Here is a 22,153-nt window from a genome sequence, read left to right as displayed (position 1 = left end):
CAAAGTACAGTGGTCTATTACAAAAGAGAAAATTCATTAACTCAAAAAGTCTAGTATTGCTAACATCAAAAAACTACTATATTTCCTTTTCTATATTCCAAATACATTGATTAATATATTCCCAGGTGCCTAAGGATATGGAAGCCTGATGGCAATCATTGACTCATCAATGAAAAAAGCCCTATGCTAATACTCCAAACTCTCTGTGCTGTTTATGGTTGAGAGGTTGTCACACAAGCTAGTCTGTCAGCAGAGAGGTTTGACCTGAGACATCCTTGTCACACTCAGGGCAGGGAATTAGCAGTAATTATTGGCACGACAAATGAAGAAAAAACCCTTCACCGATATAATTCCTAATCAACCCACTAATACTATACTAATGATCTTCTAATTTCTCAAAAGAGTCTGTATTTAGAAAGTTTTAAAACATCCCGTGCCTCTCACAGTTGGGAGGCTGTAAACAATCACATGTGGCTGGACGAGCCTGATCAGGCAGGCCAGAGAACCTTCAGAGTTCCTAAGTTGAAACACTCTTGTCACGCCCAGGAATTTTTATTAACTTGGAGCTGCAAGTTAACTCCTTCTCCAAGAGAAATGTTTATGGGGGAGAGCTCCCCGTAAAGTACTCTGGTTTTGGGGGTAGATGCTGGGGAACAGGGTGTATCCTGAGGCTTGATCATACCTTTGTGTATGCCAAGCTTCCTTCCTCTTGATCTTTGGCATGGGCAGAGTTCCTCATGCTGGCTCCCAACATTTTATCATTTCACATATTAAACACCAAGTGGTTTTCCAAGGAATAAAACATGGTGATGTGATTATTTTAAAAGTTAGTCATCACACAACAAGAATTTGTCCACTGCCCTCCATAAGATTCTAGAGATCAGTTAAGTTCAGTTCAGTCGCTCAGTCGTGTCCGACTCTTTGCGACCCCATGAATCGCAGCACGCCAAGTTCAATGACTTTTAAAAGCACTCACCGTATGCATACGTATATCCCCTCTTTTTTTTTTTTGATATCCTTCCCATTTAGGTCACCACAGAAAACTTGAGTATAGAGTTCCCTGTGCTGTACAGTAGGGCCTCATTACTTATCTATTTTATACATGATATTTGGAGCTCCTTTCTATCTGCTAGATTGGATGCTGCCAGATTCAAAATGATTTTTGCTCAAATAAGCTCAATATTTAAAAAATATAAAAGTACTCATCAAAAATAGCTTTGGTCACAGATAGTCTAAAGGAGGACAGGACATTAGACACCATTTAGGTGGTATTTTCAATTAGACTGAAATAATTATTTGGCCTGTAATCTCATTTTACAAGGTTTCCCATATGCCTGAATGTTTATTCGTGGTTTTAAACATGGAAGCTCTGTGAATTTCAGGGCAAGAAGAGTCCAATCCCTGTCTCCAAGGACTTTGGGAGTTACCTATTGGATAGAGGAGAGCAAGACTCTGCTTTTTAATTTTATTTTTTCGACACGAAAAAACATTTTGTAATGGGGTATAGCCAACGAACAATGTTGTGAAATTTCAGGTGAGCAGTGAAGGGACTCTGCCATATATATACATGTATCCACTCTCCCTGGAGAAGGAAATGGCAACCCACTCCAGTGTTTTTACCTGGAGAATCCCATGGATAGAGGAGCCTGACAGGCTACAGTCCATGGGGTCACAAAGAGTCAAACACGACTGAATGACTGAGCACATCCATTCTTCGCCAAACCCCACTCCCATCCAGGCTAGCACATAACATTGAACACAAGCTTCATGCGCTATACAATAGGTTTTTGTTGGTTATCCATTTTAAACACAGCAGTGTGTACATGACCTTCCCAAAGTCCTTAGCTATCCCTTCCCCCCAGCAACTGCAAATTCATTTTCTAAGTCTGTGAAGAATCTGCTGCTTATTACCTAAATTCAGTTGAGCAACAGAGAAGAGGGAAGGAGTCCAGGACACACTGCCAGACAGAGGCCAGAGGGAGGGTTACACAGAGAAAGAACGTGCTGCCCTTATACTGCCTCTGGGTCTGGTAAGGTTAGTACAGCTTAGAATTGAATATGATAAGAAAGCATTATAACTGGTTGGCACCAGTAGTGTAGATTTTAAAATGAAAGACCTGAGATTGTGAAGAAGAAAAACTTTTTTCACAGAGATAGCGTCTTTATTACCATTATCAATGATACCAGTTATTACAACTAGTTGTTTCAATGAGTGCATATATTTAATCTTATTTGAACACCATGGCATTACAAGATAAATATTGTTATCATCCTCATCTTTTAGAGGAGGAAACTGAAAAACAGAGAAGTCAAGCAACAGGTCCAAAACTATTCGGGATACTCACTATCAACCCAACCACTTGTCTCCACAATCTGCAATCTTACCCACTCACTCTCTGTCCCAAAGTTCCTCTGCAGAACCCAGACTATCAATGTGTGTCCCAGAGCACATGAAAAAAGAAAAGACCCAACCAACCCTCAAGGATCCTGTCCTGTCTGGCCAGAGCCAATTGATCAACAGACATCAAGCCAAGCAAGCTTTTACAAGAGAAACCGCCTTTGTGGACAATTGCTAAATTTGGGCTTCACAAGAAGTCAATAGTTATCAAGTTATTTGCTTGCCAGACCCAGAGCAGTCTGAATTCCCTTTGTTCCTGCAGCCCAAAGGACTACCCCTTTCCCCATCTCCAGTCTCTCTCTTTCTTTCCTATACTCTATCATTCATTTTTCCTGTTTACAAAGATAAAAAATATAGGTCACAAAAGGTTATGTGTGTGTGCTAAGTGGCTTCACTAGTGTCTGACTCTGTGCAGCCCCATGCACTGTAGCCTGCCAGGCTCCTCTGTCCGTGGGATTCTCCGGGCAAGAGTACTGGAGTGGGTTGCCATTTTCTACTCCAGGGAATCTTTCCAACCCAGGAATTGAACCCCTGTCTCTTATGTCTCCTGCATTGACAGGCAGGTTCTTTACCACGAGTGCCACTTGGGAAGCCCTACCAAAGATTGTAAGATAATTTAAGTTGTAGGCTTAACCTTTCAAGTCAGATATACCACCTAAATACTCCCTTTTGCCTTTTCTTAGAAATTTTTACTTGTCCTTCTAATTTAATTCAGCACTTCCCCAACTGTCTTTATGAAACACTGTTTCAGTAGATGTTAATAAAGATATCCTAGGGTGACACATGGCCAAATAAGTTTGGGAAATAAGGCATACCAGGACCTTTTGTTGGAGCTGTGTTATGAGAATAGTAAGACTGAGAAATCATGAAGTAAGGAAACTGTTGAATATGACTTTTAATTTAAATATTCTGGGTCCTCTTATGTACTAGGCTCAGTTTTGGTTTTGTTTTTTTTTTTTTTGTATTGGAGTATGAAAAATGTTTTAAAGTGAGAGGAACAAAAGAGATGAGAGGAAAATCCATATTTCTAAAAAGTCAACTTCTATGACATAGTGCTATAATATAGACTATTCATATTTTAAGAATGCTTTATGGTAAAAATAATTGAACCAAGAAAGTTTTATTTCAAAATATTTTTCCTCTGTGCTTTCAAATGGAAATAAATTCTCCCCATGTTTATTACTTTTTAAAAATACAACTGCATTATTGTTTCTGTCTTATTATGAGTTAGCATTTATACAACCTCAGGGTTCTTATTTCCTTAGCCTTGAATATAAGTGTTTGCTTTCTCTAACCCCTAACATTCCCGGTAAGATGATATGCTTTACCTGTAGTAAGAGACATTTGTTGTTGTTCAGTTGCTAAGTCGTGTCTGACTCTGCAACCCCATGAACTGCAGCATGCCAGGCCTTCCTGTCCTTCACTATCTACCTGAGTTTGCCCAAACCCGTCTATTGAATCAGTGATGCCATCCAACCATCTCATCCTCTGTCATCCCCTTCTCCTCCTGCCCTCAATCTTTCCCAGAATCAGGGGTTTTTCCAGTGAATTGGCTCTTTGTATCAGGTGGCCAAAGTACTGGAGCTTCAGCTTTAGCATCAGTCCTTCCAATTAATATTCAGGGTTGATACCCTTTACGATTGACTAGGTTGATCTCTTTGCTGTCCAAGGGACTCTCAAGAGTCTTCTCTAACACCACAGTTTGAAAGCATCAGTTCACTGGCACTCAGCCTTCTTTATGGTCCAACTCTCACATCCATACCTGACTACTGAAAAAACCATAACTTTGACTACAGGGACCTATGTTGGTAAAGCAATATTCCTGCATTTTAATACACTGTCTAAGTTTGTCACAGGTTTTTAATCCAAGGAGCAAGCATCTTTTAATTTCATGGCTGCAGTCACCGTCTGGAATGATTTTGGAGTCCAATAAAATAAAATCTATCACTGTTTCCACTTTTTCCTCATCAATTTGATGTGATGTGACCAAATGCCATGATCTTAGTTTATAAAAAGTTGAGTTTTAAGCCAGCTTTTTCACTCACCTTTTCCACATTCATCAAGAGGCTCTTTAGTTCCTCTTCACTTTCTGCCATTAGAGTGGTATCATCTGCATATCTGAGGCTGTTGATATTCTCCTGGCAGTCTTGATTCAAGCTTGTGATTTATCCAGCCCAGCATTTCTCATGATGTACTGTGCATATATGTTAAATAAGCAGGGTGACAATATACAGCCTTGACGTACTCCTTTCCCAATTTTGAACCAGTTCATTGTTCCATGTCCAGTACTAACTGTTGTTTCTTGTCCTGCATACAGGTTTCTCAGGAGGCAGGTAGGGTGGTCAGGTATTCCCATCCTTTTAAGAATTTTCCACACTTTGTTGTCATCCACACAGTCAAAGACTTTAGTCATAATGAAGCTGATGTGTTTTTTTTTTTTTAATTCCCTTACTTTTTCTGTGATTCATCAGATGTTTGCAATTTGATCTCTGGTTCCTCTGCCTCTTCTAAACCCAGCTTGTACATCTGGAAGTTCTTTTTTCATACTGCTGAAGCCGAGCTTGAAGGATTTTGAGCATAATCTTGCTAGCATGTGAAAAGATGCAATTATACAGTAATTTGAACATTCTTTGGCATTGCCTTTCTTTGGAACTGGAATAAAAACTGAACTTTTCCAGTCCTGTGGTCACTGCTGAGTTCTGCAGATTTGCTGGCATATTGAGTGCAGCACTTTAATAGCATCATCCTTTAGGATTTGAAATACTTCAGCTGGAATGCTATCACCTTCTCTAGCTTTGTTTGTAGTGATTCTTCTTAAGGCCCACTCAACTTCACACTCTAGGATGTATGGCTCTAGGTGAGTGACCACACCATTGTAATTACCTGGGTCATTAGAAACGTTTTCGTACAGTTCTTCTGTATATTCTTTCCACCTCTTCTTAATCTCTTCTGCTTCTGTTAGGTCCTTGCTGTTTCTATCCTTTGTGCCCATCTGTTCATGAAATGTTCCCTTGGATCTGGTAAGAGACACAGAAATATACTAATATATTTTTAAAATTTATATTCCTTATGCAACAGGAAATCTGTATCTTAAACACTTGCCCCTTGATACTTAGTCTAATATTCATTTTGAAAATCACTGAAATCCTTCCAAAGATATATATATATACACATATATATCTTATAAACTTAAATAAATTTAAATGAGCTTTCTAAAATCTATACAGGCACCAAATAGTAACATAACAAAACACTTGTAAAAGGCATCCAGTATGGTTTTCTTTTCTCAATATTAAGTAAAAATTTTTGTGCTTTGAAGCAGAATTTTTAGTTCTCGTGCAATAGAAGTTGTAACTTTTGGCAGTTTAAATAAAAATTTATTTTAAATTCTAAGGTGAAACTACATATTGTTCCCTAACAGTGCCTAGGAAAAGTAGACACTCAATTAATTTGAAATTAATTTCTTTAATCTCATATGTTTTTTGCCACAGCAGCTTTTCATATTTTCTTCATTGGAGCCACTATCTTCTGGCAGAAACTGCCATATCTTATGAAAGATGGAGAAATATTCTCTGCCTTTATGTTAGACAACGTGTTCTTTGTGTTAGTCAGTACTTGGTAACTGGCCTCTGGACTCATGCTTGAAGAAGAAGGTTCAAGGTTAGGTTCTCCTTGAAGCTTCCCCTTCTAAAAGCTACCCTGTCTGTAGGTTTCCCACGGTACCATAAACCTTCCATTAGACCATCTATTGTATGATTTCATAATAATTTTTCTATGTGTCTGCCATTCCATGAAGCTAGAGTTTTATTTTCATAATTTCTGGACCCAGGAATATCTGGTGGCAAGGAGGAATAGTTTCTTCAGTAATTCTGTGAACCAATGAGTTTTTAACTATAATTTGTATATGAAAATAAATAATTCTGAAACATCAGAGTAGCATAGCACAATGCATCTGCTGAGAGATTTATACTGACACAAGGTAAGGATTTAGATAAGGGCAAAAACTGCCTTTCATGATCATGCATCCTTATGTCTTCTGACTAATCTCTGATATTACTTGTCACCTGGATGCATAAACCTAAGGTGATACATTTCATGCAAATGCTGGAAATCTTAGCATTTATCTAATTTTTCTAATTTTCTCTGTCAGTTGTCTCCTCTATAGGAATGTAGGCTAACCATACCTAATTACAGAATTTTCCATAGATTTAAATAATAACATGGAAGTATTTAGCCTGAAAACTGATCCATAATAATATGTCAACAAATACTTGTCCTCCCCCTTATCCTTCCCTAGAACTTTTCAAGTTGTCTTTATAAGGAGGAATAAATAGTATTGTTTTTATATTTAATAATTTTATTTAGATAATTTTAAAAGCATATTTAAAATAAAATGTAAAAAGGCAAGAGCACTGGAACCAGAATAATTTAGAGAAAACTAACCTCATTCTAGTAACAGGGTACAGTATATGGGAATCAAAGACGTATAAACTTTTCCAATTACCCAGGAAAGTAATATTAAATTGACTAGCACTTCTGAAAGTATAATGACATACAAACAATATTAAAGTAATACACTAGCAAATATCAGGCCAGATCCTGGGAGAAGATATGTGAAAAGAGGTGAAATATACAAAATAAAAATAAACAAAAAGAAACATCAGGAGAAAAAGAGAGCTATATTTTAGCTGAGAGGCTTTGTTTTTTTTAACTACTCTTAGGGCAATGTAAGATGAGCATTTCCTCAGATCCCTGAAACTTTATCTGTCAAATGATCAAGATTGATGATTCTTAAATTTTTTTCACATTTTGTAATATAAAGTCACGAGCAAGAGAGAAAAAATGTGTCATACATGGATGTGGGTGAAAGGTCTTTGAACTAAGAGTCACAGCTATTTATAACTGAGTAAATGTGGATGTCTCGTGAGCCCAGAGCCTTGTGGTTGTCTACTCTAGAATCTTTGTGTGTAACTGTCCCCTGTGTCTAAGCTACATCTCTAGAAGATGAGCTCCTTAAGGTAAGTGCTGCTAAACTATCCAAGCCAATTTGGGCACACACTGTTACTGGGTTATCTTGGTAAATGTTGGTAGTTTTCAATAAATAACAGTGGGGAGAGCTACAGATCTTTCTCAAAACAGGTACAAAGAAAGCCCTCGCAGTACTGGCTTCTAACAGAAGCAGGGAAGTAGCAGTTAAGTAGCAAGGTTCCCCAACCTGTTCCATGGGATTTGTGAAGTACCCACTCTCTGTCCTTTTAAGTGTCCCAGTAGTTCTTGCCTGGAAGTTTCATCAGGGGCACACACAACATGCTAACTATAGAATTCAGCTAACTATCCAATCCCAGTCAGGCCACCAGGAATGCCCTGAAATCAAGAGCTAGACAATGAACTTGGTGGGTTTTTATAGCCTGTGATATAAGGATAGTTAGCCAGTAATTTTTCTGGTCAGTTCATAAATCTTTGAAGCCATTAATTTCACCAGTGAAAACCTCTCTGTTATATTTATTGTGAAAATTTCCAGAGTTTAGGAGAAAAGACAACTAAAATACATATTTTGATTATATGCTAAGTAAACAGTTCTAGAATGAATATTTTCAACTAGGTTAGCTGTCCACTTAGATTAAAAGTATTCAATACTTCATCATTGCATTTTATTTGCAAAGTTTTAAAGTACATTACAAAAAATCTCACTGGAAGGATCAGGCTTTCTTCTTCCTGATGACAGGATTCTAAGAACACAGTGGACACATAGCAGATTTTCATTAAGTATGCGTGTGGGTGTGTGTATGAGGATACATGTCATCAACTTTAATCCTTAGAGAATTAATGCCTTAAGTACTATCAAGAAAATCATATTTTTTTAATCTAATTTAGCATATACTGTAATGGCTTGATTTGCTTTTAGAATATATTTATCTTAGTTTCTTCATTCTTATGCGTTGCATATATAATAGCATAGTCACCAAACATTGCTAATCTTACATGGCAAAAGAATGTCATAACTAGAATAAACTTGAGCTTGTCCATTTTGCAAAGCCCTGCCCAAGGCTGCTATCATCTCCAGCTTTCCACAAACTAGAATATTCACTGATGCCTTGTTTCTTATCCTGAAGGCCAGTGTGCAATGTTGTTATGTGGTTCCTGTGAAGACTATAAAGTCCTACACAGAGACAAAGGATGAAAACAGTCAAGGGAATTGCTATAAGAAAATAAGTAGGGATATCTCTGGAGAGGGAGTTGCTTCTGTGTTCCTTTAAGCATCACAGAGTAATTGTTTCTTTTTTAAGGAAAGAACCAGGAGAAGAGAAGCTCATTTTCAAGCTAGAGAGCTTGGCAAACACAAGCTGCAGGGTTTACTTTGGTTTAGGAATCCCACTGCCTCACTGGAGTGTCAATCAAAATTCCACAGCCATTCTTGGATACTTGGAGGTGGGGCTGAGTGATGTACAGCAGTGATTTGACCCAGCTCTTGAGGCAGACACAACAAGAGTCATCAGTGTTAATTTCGTTGTCCTCCAACCAGCGTTCTGAAAGTGCGTTGACACTGGTGGCCTTGCACTTTTTCATCGGACTTCCAACTGGTAATTACACCTATATTATCACTGTGAAGTTATCTAACCTAACAAAGTAGGACTCAAAACCAGTGCCTGTAATACTAAAGTCTCTTACTTTGATCTGATTTTTGCATTGTTCTTGTCCAGTTTAAGTTGTATGTGCATTTTTCCTCTTGTCCTAATTCATAGAGTATTCGAGATAGTATAGATATTAAGGAAGCCTGTCCCAAGCTTTTAGATAAGAAATTGTGTCTAAAAGAAAACAGAAGGAGTTGGTCAGGTTTTGTAATTTTGCTATGATGTTATCAGTAATAACTAAATATTAGATAAGAGGACATTCAAAAATATGTGAAATTGTCTAAACCTTCCAACACATCTATGCTTGTATACATGCTGCAATATTGCTAGTAGAGCAATATATTAAAAGATCAAAAGCTATCTTTTATTCTAAAGAAAATACATGCCCAGGAAGACTTAAATTATAGATGGCCACTTTTACCTGAAGAGGCAATTATAATGAATATTATTGTATAGGTTTGGGACTCTCATATTAAGATTGTAAGGCAGAGCAGTTGTTCTTTTCAGTCTTGGAGAAAGAAGAATCTATCCTCCCCCATGGACAGGGAAGCCTGGTGTGCTGCAGTCCATGGGGTAGCAAAGAGTCGGACATGACTTGGACACTGAACACCACCAACCAGCAGAGGTCACAGGCACTTTGTACTGGGACATTCCTGGAATGGATCTAGTCCATTAAGGGTTACTGTGACTTGCTAGACAGGTGACTTTGGAATTTTATTTTATACTCAAGTTAGGGAAACTCAGTCATCATACTGTATACCTGACTTGGGCTACTGAATCTTTAATGCAATAGCTAACAGGATATAAGCAGTAACATTATAAAATTTGCCATTAAATTAAAGCCAATTTTCTCTTTGCAAATCATTGTCACGAGGTTTCTCATGGCAAGAACAAACTACATAAAATGACAACGGGAGGCAGAGAAAACCAGGTATAAGAATTAGGTAAAATTTTCTAGATTCCAGACTTAATCATTTTATTGGTCACATGTAATCATTTCTATTAATGACATTTTATTTCAGCCTATATTATGATACAGTGTTTTGTAAGGACAGACAGCATTGGCCTAATTTTATTTCATTGTGATTATCTTAAATAGCTGGAAACTGTAAATTAAAATTGGATGCAACTGTTTGCCTCAGTGAGTACTGTGTCAAGACAGCAGACTCAAGGAAGTGTTTAACATAGAAAAGGACAGGAAATGTTAAAAGATTATTCAAGGGACAATTCACAACTTGGCTTGCATCTTAGATGGATACAATTCTAATTGACATTTTGGTAGTTAATATTGTTACATAAGTATTCCAGACAATCCATAATTAAATATTTTGAATTAAACTCACAAATAACTGCAGACTTACAATTATGTATGTTACCTAAATGTAAATGATTACAAAATTAAAAAAACTGAGATGCATGCTTTATAGTAATGCTACTAAACAGATATATTTAATATATATATAAAGTTAAGGACTTTATGAATGCCAGCATTATGTAAATCACTTTGGAGGGTTGGATTATGTGTTGAATCTTGTTTATTCACTCAACACACATTTGTTTGCCCACAACAAACTAGGTATTGATCATTTCCCGTTCCTAATTTCATCTACTTAACACTTTGGGTAATCAATTAATTCTCTAGTATGAACATCATTATTTAATAAATTAAATCTATCAATACAGGGGACGTTGTATAAAGGTCACTGCTCTACTGGATAATTGGGGAAACTTCCACTGAGATTGGTACCACAGTTTCTCAGATTTTTCCCTTAAGGATGATGAAAGATCAGTGGACTCCTAAGTATCTCAAGTCTGTGGAGTCTTAGGTTGCTTAGAAACCCGGTGACTATGGGCTTGCTATAGCAACCCAACTTATCAGTGAATGCAAAACTAACTTACCTGGCATTTTGCCAAATCTCCATATTTTTCTAGTATGAATATTCCGATCACATGACTGTTTATTATTCACACAATCAAGCTAAATACTACTACAGTTTACCAAATTTTGAAAAGAATAACTTACAATAGCTAGCAAATATAAGAAAATTAAGCTTAAGCTCACTATGTAATTTTAGTTACTTGAAATTTGTTATGTCACCTAGTTATTATCCCATTGCCTACATCTGATTATATATATGGAAGATTTGCACTAAATTAGAAGCATGGGAAAGTTAGGCTAGTACAGTGTATAATCTATGTGATAATAAAAAGGCTCTATCAATGACTTCTTTAATATTTATAAATCCGTAAATTTATCCATACATTTATATGAGGTGCATTTTAATGATATTCTTATTTTACATTATAAACCCCCTTTTCACATATAAATATATTTCTTTAAAATTATTTACCACATTCTCTTTAAAATCTTAAGCCTTCAGTAATATGCTGTGTAATCTGTATACACACATGTATTAGAAAATTAATTTATTTGAAAAGCACATTTTTCCAATAATGGAAAAGATGGGAATGTAATCTCATCGTCAGTCTAAGTATTTGCTCTTTGTAGTATATTTTTAACTATTTGCCCCCTTTGATTTAAGGCATGTGTTGCGATTTTAATAGTATCTTCAGTTTATCAGTTTTTACATTGTTGTTCAACAATAGCGATCTCTGTACCTCTTCATATGTAGGAACTGTATTTTTCTTATCTCCTGTTGATTTCGACTCTCATGTTTATCACAGCCAATAGCACAGGTAGACCCAGCAGCCTCTCCTGAGACTAGAGTCCTATAAGGTTTTAGTTACTGTCCTTTTCTCCTGGGTTTTGGCATTTATGCATTTTGTTGATATTTAATAAGCGTTTGTCATATTAAAAATTCTCTTGAGAATAAAAGAGTCAGTGTGACTTAGGTTTTTATGGGATAAGGATGCATTTGCTGCTATTTTCAATTTTTCTTTACACTTTATTTCTACAGAATTGTGCAATTGATAAAATTTTTGACCCCTCTAGTATATCAGTTTAACTGGGTAGTGCCGATGTTAATGATGATACATCTCATCTCACAGATGGAAACAAGTAGGAAGACAAAAATTGGGCTATTTTAGTTAAATTGTCATCAGAACAGAAAAGCCAGTTCTCAGAGGTCCTTGTTTAAGGGTCCAATGATTGGGCTACCCTGGCACCCTCAACAGAGGTGCATTTGTGCAATCGGATATTTTTTAACAAAATAAGTGAACAGTCCAGTACAAATGGACTAAATAACCCAAAGGGATCAAACTATTAGCAAGGGATCACACGTTAGCTTATAAATAGATAGTAGATTGGCATGTAAAATTAGATGGTAGAGTATAATACTCAGGAGACTTAGAATTTTTGATTGGCAAAAAAACCAATACAAGGAATGATCTATATTTAATCATTATTTTTGGCCTATGATTGAATTATTTTCATAAATTTTTGAAATCTTCACTTTAATCAATATGTCTGTTGCTGGCAGTGAAGATATAAACATAATTGGCACATTTGACCATTTAAAATATTTGAGAAAAGCTTATCGTGTAGTGGTATGTTGTTTGTCCTTGTACTGCAGTTACTCAATACATATCTGTGGGACAATAGAAGTAAGCCCTCCTTGAGAATAAATATTTTTCAGTGTGGAAGAACCTGACTGTTTAATAATTCAGATAACCAGTCCTTTTAAATTCTGTGTTGGATATCTTGGAAAAGTAAATATATTCTGCCAAAGTATTAACATACCCATGTCTCTTTAATGTATGTTGTGATACTTGTAGTATAGGTTCTTCAGTATTTATTTGATGAGTATCTGAATACCTATTATGTGTAAGGAACTATTTTAAAATCTGGCATATAAAAGTAAATGTTCCCAACACAGTTCTCAGTGAATATATTATAGAGAGTTCCACTGTGACCTCTCCCTTGGAAGTCATAAATGAGTATATAATGAACTGAGCTTTTTTGTTATACTTTGTATGAGTAGGACACTAAAGCATTCTGGAGATATAAAGATGAATAAATATAGTCACGTGGCTTTTTGTATGTGCTTAATATTAAGATCTCTGCTTGTTGCACATGGTATACAAAACCATGTTGTAGGGACTGTTTATTTCCTTTTTTTTAGGGACCTATTGATTAAACCACATTTCTTGATGATAGTTAACGAGGAGAAATTTGGTTAGATGTTTAGTTATTTAAAATGTTTGTCATCTACAATTCACAATTTACATAGAATCTCAGGATATGAGTTTGAGTGTTTTCAACTCAAACCATTGTATCAATTCAGGGATTTAGGGTACACCTTAACTAAAAAACTTCAGAGTTAGCACTCTGTAGGCATAATTAGATCAAACTGTTGGTTCTTTTGAACTTATTTGCTCTTGCCTGTTATTTGGGTGTTGGCTTTCACACTAGTTTCCTTGAAGTTCTAAGATGGTTCCTGGCAGCATTCGTACATGTTTCCTTATTACAAATAAATAGGAAGATGGGGAGAGATAATAGTGAAAAGATCATTCCCACCCATACTGAACAAAAGAGCAAAGCTTTTGTGAGTCCTGAGATGTATGTTTTTATAACACTGAAGTGCTTATAACGCTTTCAGTTCAGTTCAGTTCAGTCGCTCAGTCGTGTCCGACTCTGCGACCCCATGAATCACAGCACGCCAGGCCTCCCTGTCCATCACCATCTCCCGGAGTTCACTCAGACTCGCGTCCATCGAGTCCGTGATGCCATCCAGCCATCTCATCCGCTGTTGTCCCCTTCTCCTCCTGTCCCCAATCCCTCCCAGCATCAGAGTATAATGCTTTAACTTATAACAATTAAATAGGGATTTAATAAAAAAAAATATTAAATAGAACATTGACATTTTTAGAGGCAATATCATGTTCAGTTCAGTCACTCAGTCATGTCCAACTCTTTGTGACCCCATGGAAATATCATGTTAGTACCATGACAATACATGTTTTATAAAACAAAATATGGAGGAAACTTTTGAATCTTTTCTTCTGTATTCAGTGTTGTGAGTCATCTCCGAAAACAAAGTCAGTTGCTCATGGTTTCTAGAACATCAGTTACTTCTAACTACATAGGATATACTAATGATATGCAGAGTACATCATGAGAAACGCTGGACTGGAAGAAACACAAGCTGGAATCAAGATTGCCGGCAGAAATATCAATAACCTCAGATAGACACCACCCTTATGGCAGAAAGTGAAGAGGAACTAAAAAGCCTCTTGATGAAAGTAAAAGAAGAGAGTGAAAAAGTTGGCTTAAAGCTCAACATTCAGAAAACGAAGATCATGTCATCTAGTCCCATCACTCCATGGGAAATAGATGGAGAAACAGTGGAAACAGTGTCAGACTTTATTTTTTGGGGCTCCAAAATCACTGCAGATGGTGACTGCAGCCATGAAATTAAAAGACGCTTACTCCTTGGAAGAAAAGTTATGACCAACCTAGATAGCATATTCAAAAGCAGAGACATTACTTTGCCGACTAAGGTCCGTCTAGTCAAGGCTATGGTTTTTCCAGTAGTCATGTATGGATGTGGGAGTTGGACTGTGAAGAAGGTTGAGCGCAGAAGAATTGATGCTTTTGAACTGTGGTGTTGGAGAAGACTCTTGAGAGTCCCTTGGACTACAAGGAGATCCAACCAGTCCATTCTGAAGGAGATCAACCCTGGGATTTCTTTGGAAGAAATGATGTTAAACCTGAAACTCCAGTACTTTGGCCACGTCATGTGAAGAGTTGACTCACTGGAAAAGACTTTGATTTGGGGAGGGATTGGGGCAGGAGAAGAAGGGGACGACTGAGGATGAGATGGCTGGATGGCATCACTGACTCGATGGACGCGAGTCTGAGTGAACTCTGGGAGATGGTGACGGACAGGGAGGCCTGGCATGTTGTGATTCATGGGGTCGCAAAGAGTCGGACACGACTGAGCGACTGAACTGAACTGAATGATCTGTTAGGCTAAGATAAGTTCTTGAAGAAACATTATGATCTTCCTTTCCTCTGGGAAATTCTTAAACATGTGGAAATATCCCTTAAAGTTTAGATTTAATCAAAAGGCTGAATTTAGTAATATTTAATCATTATGTTTCATCTTTAAAACTGAAGCCAGTTCCCTAAAACATATCTCAACACATATGCATTGGAATTTTTAAAAAACTATGTTGTCTATTTTCAATTTTAATTTTAATCACTTGATATTGGATGAAGATTATCTGAAAGGATGATATTTTCAATGGTGGAATACTTTATCACAAAAAGAAAAGGTTTCCCTGTAATTAGTTTGCACCAAAACTTACAAAGAAAATCACTACAGTATTTTTTTCCCTAACCTACGTGACATGGCAAATGAGCCAGAGAAATTTCAGTAAATAGCACAAATTTAGTTTAATCTTTTATTTTGTTTTAATCTTTATTTTGTTTCAGAGCTTAAAGAATTTAAATGTTTTCTACTATACAGGATGGTAAGGTGTGTGTGCATAATCGTGTCTGACTCTTTGCGACCCCATGGACTGTAGCCTGCCAGGCTCCTCTGTCCATGGAATTTCCCAGGCAGGAAAACTGGAGTGGGTTGCCATTTCCTACTCCAACAGGATGGTAATATGAGATTAAAAGAATAAATGGCAGAATATGGTTCAGTCATAACCAAAATATTTTTGGTAATATATGGAAATCTGTGATTGTGTACTGAACTACCACTGGAGGGTGGATGTTTTTCACAGCAAAACTACCAGTTAAGTGGGTAATGTGAACATATCAATAAAAGGTGTGAAGGGACAAATGAATTTATGGTTTCTGGTAATTTAGGAATAGCTGTGATTTTATAATTGTAGTAAGTTAATTTGCATGCAGTTCCAAATTTACATACCTAAAACCACACTGAATTTTGAAAAACTATTAGATAAAAAATGAGATGTCAAATAAAAATCAACTAGGATAGATAAACGCAAGGTAACCAAGGAAGAAAAAAAAGAAAATAATGAAAACTGGGAAGCTTGTGGAGGAGAGAAATCTATCCTGAAACATAAAAATAGTATTGGGGGACAGGCTTCTTTATAACATGGGAAATATTTAGTGGCTTTTAATTTTGAGTTGCATGAAATGGTATGGTTTCCATGGGCTTATTTCACCTCCAAATATTACTTTAATGTAGTCCTCTTTTCTACAACCTACTGTGATTATCCAGTTTTCCCTGAGGGGTTGCAGAAAATGAGAGGAAAAACAGGCCTGCAACAGTCTTGGAACCTGTCCAGAAAATGTTTTTAGTCCTTGGACTACTTGAAGGACTGTGCTCCAAACCTTGTATACACAGATTGGAAAACAATGATAATCCCAGTGTATTCACTCTGAATAGGAATTTTCTGTGTGTCATTAACAAAAGGAATATTACAGAATACACTGAAACACACTGGGATACCATAGGATCTTGATTAACATTTTTACCTTTATCCATGAACAGGAGGTATTGTGGAGTAGCAGAGTTTGCTTACTAAATACCACAACTGAATGTCCTGAAAGCCAGGAAAACAGTTGTTAGAACAATCTCTGAGGCTACATGTATCAAGCAGTGCAGAACTAGCAGGGCCAGTAGAGTCATGTGAGGGTGACATTCCACAGCAATTCAGATTCCGTAACTTGCTGTTTACTTAAATCACAACCTCCTAACAAAGTGAAGTTCGGGGATCTGTTAAGAGGATGCACGATTTGAGTCCTTGGTTGCCTTTTGGAGAACACTGAGGATGACAGACACTTTCATAAAGACAAGGCTGATGTTACCTAAACCAACTTAAGAATTGGAAGATTTCCTTCTACTTAACCTAAGGTAAATTCCTTTATCCAAGCCATTGTCAACGCCCCCTAATGTGAAGCAAACTTTAATGTGGTTACTAACACGTGAGTGCTAAAATGAAGTTTAATAGGTAAGTTGAACTTCTCTTTTCCTTAAAATTTACTAAATTTTGTGCAGATACTAAAGAGAAAGTGTTACTATACTCCTGAGTAGTTGTCATTTGCTTCATTTAAGCAGCTAACCAAATGTGTCACGGAGAAACATGCAGGACAATTGCAGGGTTCTGCTAATTTAGAATTCTGAATTTTTATGAAATCTACCTTATGCATTAAACAGTACTAGTCTTCCATTTTTATTCTGTTTAGGTTTTCATGTTTATGATTTACAGAATACAGTCATGAAAATAAGATATATAGAAAGAATTTTAAAGATTTATAACATTTCCAGGAAAATATTTGCTTCCAGAAGTTTTATTACATAGATAGATATACACTCTATATTTGGGTGTGCATATATGTTACAAGAATTGGTTTGTTTTTACAAGCTATTATATGAGGCTTTGTTCAAAATGAAAAATACAATTAGAGTAAGATGTTCCAACTATGAATACTTATGGATTCTTCGAAATCTTAATACATTTCAAGTTCTTCGAAGAAGTGTATTTGAGAAGTAGCACTCTAATCCAAACTCTTTGGCCTCTTGAAAGATAGAAAACTCAGGCTTGACCACAAGCAGATCTGCTCCTTAAGTCTATGAGAACAAATCTGGGGAAATGATGATTTGATTTGATTGTGATGGCCTTCCCTGGTGGCTCAGATGGTAAAGAATCTGCCTGCAATTCTGGAGACCTGGGTTGGGGAGATCCCCTGGAGAAGGGAATGGCCACCCACTTCAGAATTCTTGCCTGGAGAATCCCATGGTGGAGGAGTCTGGCAGGCTACAGTCTAGGGGTCACAAAGAGTTAGACATGACTGAGCGACTAACATTTTCACTTTAGGGTTTGATAGACTGTTTGATACTGCTGTGCCACTCGAATGCAAGGTTTGTACCAAATGTTTTTTAAAAGTGTCAGGGGAGAAGGATCAAACTTTTCCATTTCAAGGAAACAGAAAAAGAAAGGCATTAGGAATGTATTATTTTCTATGTGGTGATTTCTAAAATTATTATTACATGACATGCTTCTTAGAAAGTATTTTCTCAGCTTTAAAAAGGAATTTGATTAAGCTTCCCTGTCCCTGGAAACTGTGTGTGTGCGTGTGCCCCCATGTGTGTATGCATGTGTATGAGTTTAACTCTTTCAGGAATCTGTCACCCAAGTGTTGCATATCTCCAAATTTAACAGATTATCAGTTGGCACAGACAACAAAATTGTTAAAAAGACGGACTAGAGTATAGTTGTCTCGTTTTTAGGAAATGGAACAGAATTACTGTTCTCATTATCCATCTGATTTCTTTCCTGGTTTTAAACATTCATCATGCTCTTCAAGTTTTTTTTTTTTTTCTGCTGGTAGTTAAAAAGAGTGAAAAACATCCTTTAGCATTTTAAAGCATATCATTTTGATCAAGCCATCAACCAATGTGAATGTGTAAATTGATTCTCTAACTCTTCTTAAAATTATTTTATTTCCTTTTTAAGACCCTACAGGGACTATTTATAACGTAGATGGCATGCCTCAAAAGAAAACTTTGTTGTACCCTCAATTCAAAGAATTTAGTATTTCTGCCCCTTGAAATTACAAATTAATTGCTCACATAATTTTTTCAATCTTTTTTGACATTGTTTAACTAACTAAATCTATATTTTGTTATTGATTATTGATTTTCCCCCTACTGTTTCATAACACCAAGCTTTGAAGCCAAGCTATCCTCTTACTTGAAGATTTCTGTTGTTCCCTCCTAATTATTTCCCTTCCACTGTATGAACACAAATTGTACTGACAACTGTGCAAATCTTAACACTTTCTTAAGTTTCTTAGTATTGTTTAAATGTTGACATTTCTCCACCTCCTCAGAGAGTTAAGTCAGCTTTGCAAACAGTTCAAATAAAGATTAGATCTGCCAACATTTTTAGGCCTGTTGAATTTACATATTTATATGGCTCTGCCCATATAAGATCTATCCAGATATAGAGAGGTTCTCTCTTTATACACGGCTCCTACCATGGCTTCTAGGAAACACAGGGGAAAGTTTGCATCATGAATGCAGTAGGTTTGTCAATACTTTGATCGTGTGCTTTGATTCATTAGATGATGTAGCTTAAGGCTAAACTTTAATGACCCAGATATTCTGCATTATCCTTAATGTTGTCCTTTGAAATTTTCCTTTAAAAGCGGTATTAAAAACTTCCATTTTAATCTCTTAAGCTTTCACTGACATTATCATGTCTATGTCTTAATGCATGTACTAGTCTCTTTAAATTATGTACGTATGTATTTCATTCCGGTATGTGAAGCCCCACCTCATCATATGAAACAGATAGAACCTGTCATTAGTTTAATACTTCCATAATGACCAGGGCAGCATTTGGAAAAATAGATATCTATTTTTGTAGCACACATAATCATGTACATCATATGTACATAAATATGTGTGTGTGTAAATCTCCATGGTTAGTTATCCCAAGGATTAAAGTGATAAATCAAATTTTGCCTTATGGTTTTACACTGGTTAACTAAAGTTTTAAGATACTTTACAGTGTATCTGTGTAGTATTATGTGTTATAGGTCTTCAGAATGAATTTTATTTTTTGAGTTAATTTCAAAATAATTCTGTTAACTGTTAATTACAGAATACTTTCACTGTTCATTCCTTGTTTATTGTACTTAGATATCATTTTCTTATATTAGGCTATTTAAAATTGTTATTCAGATTGAACAAATGTGCTAAAAAGAATATGCAAATTAGGTATTGATCAAGAACTCATATATATATATATATATATACACATACACATTTTTCTTTCAGAAAGACTATAGACTCTTAGTCAGTCTATATGGGTTTTTATTATTATGGCACATAGTAGCTGTGTGACCTCAACTAGTTGTCTAAAAACATAGCAAGGTTGTATGATAGGTCAATAAGATAACTTATGTGAGACACTTATTTCAACAACTGGCAGATAAGCCCTCAACACATGTTAACTCTGTTATTGCATCATCATCATAATTTATAGGTCTTTGCTTAACCATACAATCTAGAATTTTAATGCACATGATACTAAAATTCTTTTCATTTGCTGAAGTGTTAAAAAAAAAGAGGGTCAATTAAAAGTTTTTATCTACTACATAGAATCTCTATAAAGCTTTACAAATCTGTCGTGTGACTTGTCAGCTTGAGGCTGTAGGTAGGTTCTGTAGTTACTCTCTTTGACAAGACAGGAAATGAGAAATATGACTGTGGGCTGCTTATTCACAAAACCTATGATTGTTATTGTTATTAATAGGGCTGTGGTCAGAACTTGGGCCATGCCATGCAATTCCTCTTCTACTATGCTTCCATTGTATGCTTCTCAGATATGTTGCAATATTTATAATTACTCAATGTACTTCACTCTTCCTCTTTTACTTCACAAGTGTTATATGCCATGAATTAGCTAATCTAGAAATATATTCTAAAGGATTTTTGAAACCATAGAAATGCTAGAATAAAGTTTATTATTTTTCCAATGTTTGGAGAAAGCATTTCAAAGCATGACATAATACTTAAAAGGGAATTACTGTGAAAGTTAATGGCATAAAAATGGAAATTTTCAGTAATTTAAAAATTCAATAAAGTTTAGTTAAAAACTTTTAAAAAAATTGTCAAATGTCAGAAGACTGGTTATTTCCTTATTAGCTAATAAGGAAAAGATATCACAAATGTTTAAAAATATAAATGCTAATATGCTTTAGACAATTGGTGAAACTTCACTCAAATATTTAACAATAAAATAAGTACTTATAAACGGAGTTTAGTATGAGCCAGTGTGACCAATGTATGAAGATGGGCCTTTTCACACATTGCTGTATACATGCATGAACAGAAATTGGGTAAAATTCCCCTTGCCAAAACAAGTACATACTTCTCACCCAGAAATTTCACTTTCTGCCATTTACTAGTGTCTTAGCACAGTAAACAAAATTATATATGTACATAAATTTTTAGCATTGCTTTTGTAAGATCAAAGAACAATTTGGTTAGCCAAAAAGTCTGTTCAGGTTTTTCCGTTATGTGTGTATGTTCAGTCATGTCCAACTCTTTGCAACCCCATGGACTGTAGCCTGCCAGGCTCCTCTGTCCATGGGATTCTCCATGCAAGAACACTGGATTGGATTGCTATTTCCTCCTCCAGGGGACCTTTCTGACACAGGGATTGAATCTGTGTCTCCGATGTCTCCTATAGTGGCAGGCAGATTCTTTACTCTGAGCCACCAGGGAAGAAAGGTGTAACAGAATGGAAAAAGAAAAATCAAAAGTTCTATTACATATGATATTGGTCATTTAAAAGAAAATGGTACATTTTTAGGACTATTTTTTCTAATAATTGAGAAAGAAAAAAGAGAGTTAACACTATCAATGATATGAAAATATCTCCAAGTCCCTTGATATTAAAGAGACAAGTTGTAGAAAGTGTGATTCAGCATATGGTTTAGTCCATATGTGTATGTGTGTGTGTGTATATGTTATAAACTTTTAAGTTTATACTTAGGAAATCAGTAAAATGATGACTGTATGCTGTGTGTTTATAAGTTTATAACATACAGAAGTATATATATATAAGTTTATATATATATATATATGTAAGTTTAAAATTAATAAAATTCCTAGGTGGTAGTGACATACCTAATATTGGTCACTTCTGAGGAATAAAATTGATGCTTGAATGAGACTTCTCATTTTACACCTTTTTATAATATTCAATATTTTTTACTTGTCCATATTACCTTAATGAATTCCCTAAAATAAAAATTTGCTTAATAGAAAATGATCACCATACCAATTATTTATTAAACAAATACTATATATGTCAAGAACTGCACTGAGTTCATCACATTACTACTCTCATCTTTGCAACAATTCTGAGAGGGAGCTATTTCCACTATGACTTACAGAGGTAAGGTAGTAGCAACAAGTCACACACTCTAGGAAGGGATGAACTCCAAATTCTGAGTTAGGTCCATTTACTTCCATAGCATATGCCCTTCATCTCAAAGCACTGTATATCTGTGGTATGAACAAACAGTATAATAACCTCTTATTTCTGGCCATTCTCATTTCTTTCAAAAATATTATTGTGGTTATGACAATCATGTGCATCCAGTCATTCAACTGATTACCAGCTATGACCCTGCTCTGTGCTCCTGGGGCTTCAGCAGTGCAATAAA

General features: G+C 35.9%; 1 protein-coding gene across 34 annotated transcripts in view; it reads left to right on the top strand.

Moving 5' to 3' along the window:
* The window catches only part of LOC101115115 (platelet glycoprotein 4), a 107,265-nt gene that overhangs the window by 36,061 nt on the left and 49,051 nt on the right, over positions 1 to 22,153 (top strand). For 8 of the 34 annotated variants that reach the window (XM_060414620.1, XM_060414628.1, XM_060414622.1 and 5 more), the window contains exons 1-2: positions 7,338 to 7,416; positions 8,808 to 16,823. The exons of 3 other annotated variants lie outside the window; for them this stretch is intronic. The gene's annotated coding sequence lies outside the window, so the exon portion shown is untranslated. Of the gene's footprint in view, positions 1 to 7,337; positions 7,417 to 8,685; positions 16,921 to 22,153 lie in introns of those variants that run through there. 23 more of the 34 variants (XM_042248491.2, XM_042248503.2, XM_060414632.1 and 20 more) reach the window with 5 other exon arrangements.

This window comes from Ovis aries, chromosome 4 (assembly GCF_016772045.2).
Source record: "Ovis aries strain OAR_USU_Benz2616 breed Rambouillet chromosome 4, ARS-UI_Ramb_v3.0, whole genome shotgun sequence".
NCBI classification, from domain to species: domain Eukaryota; kingdom Metazoa; phylum Chordata; class Mammalia; order Artiodactyla; family Bovidae; genus Ovis; species Ovis aries.
This window is presented reverse-complemented; position numbering and strand designations above follow the sequence as displayed.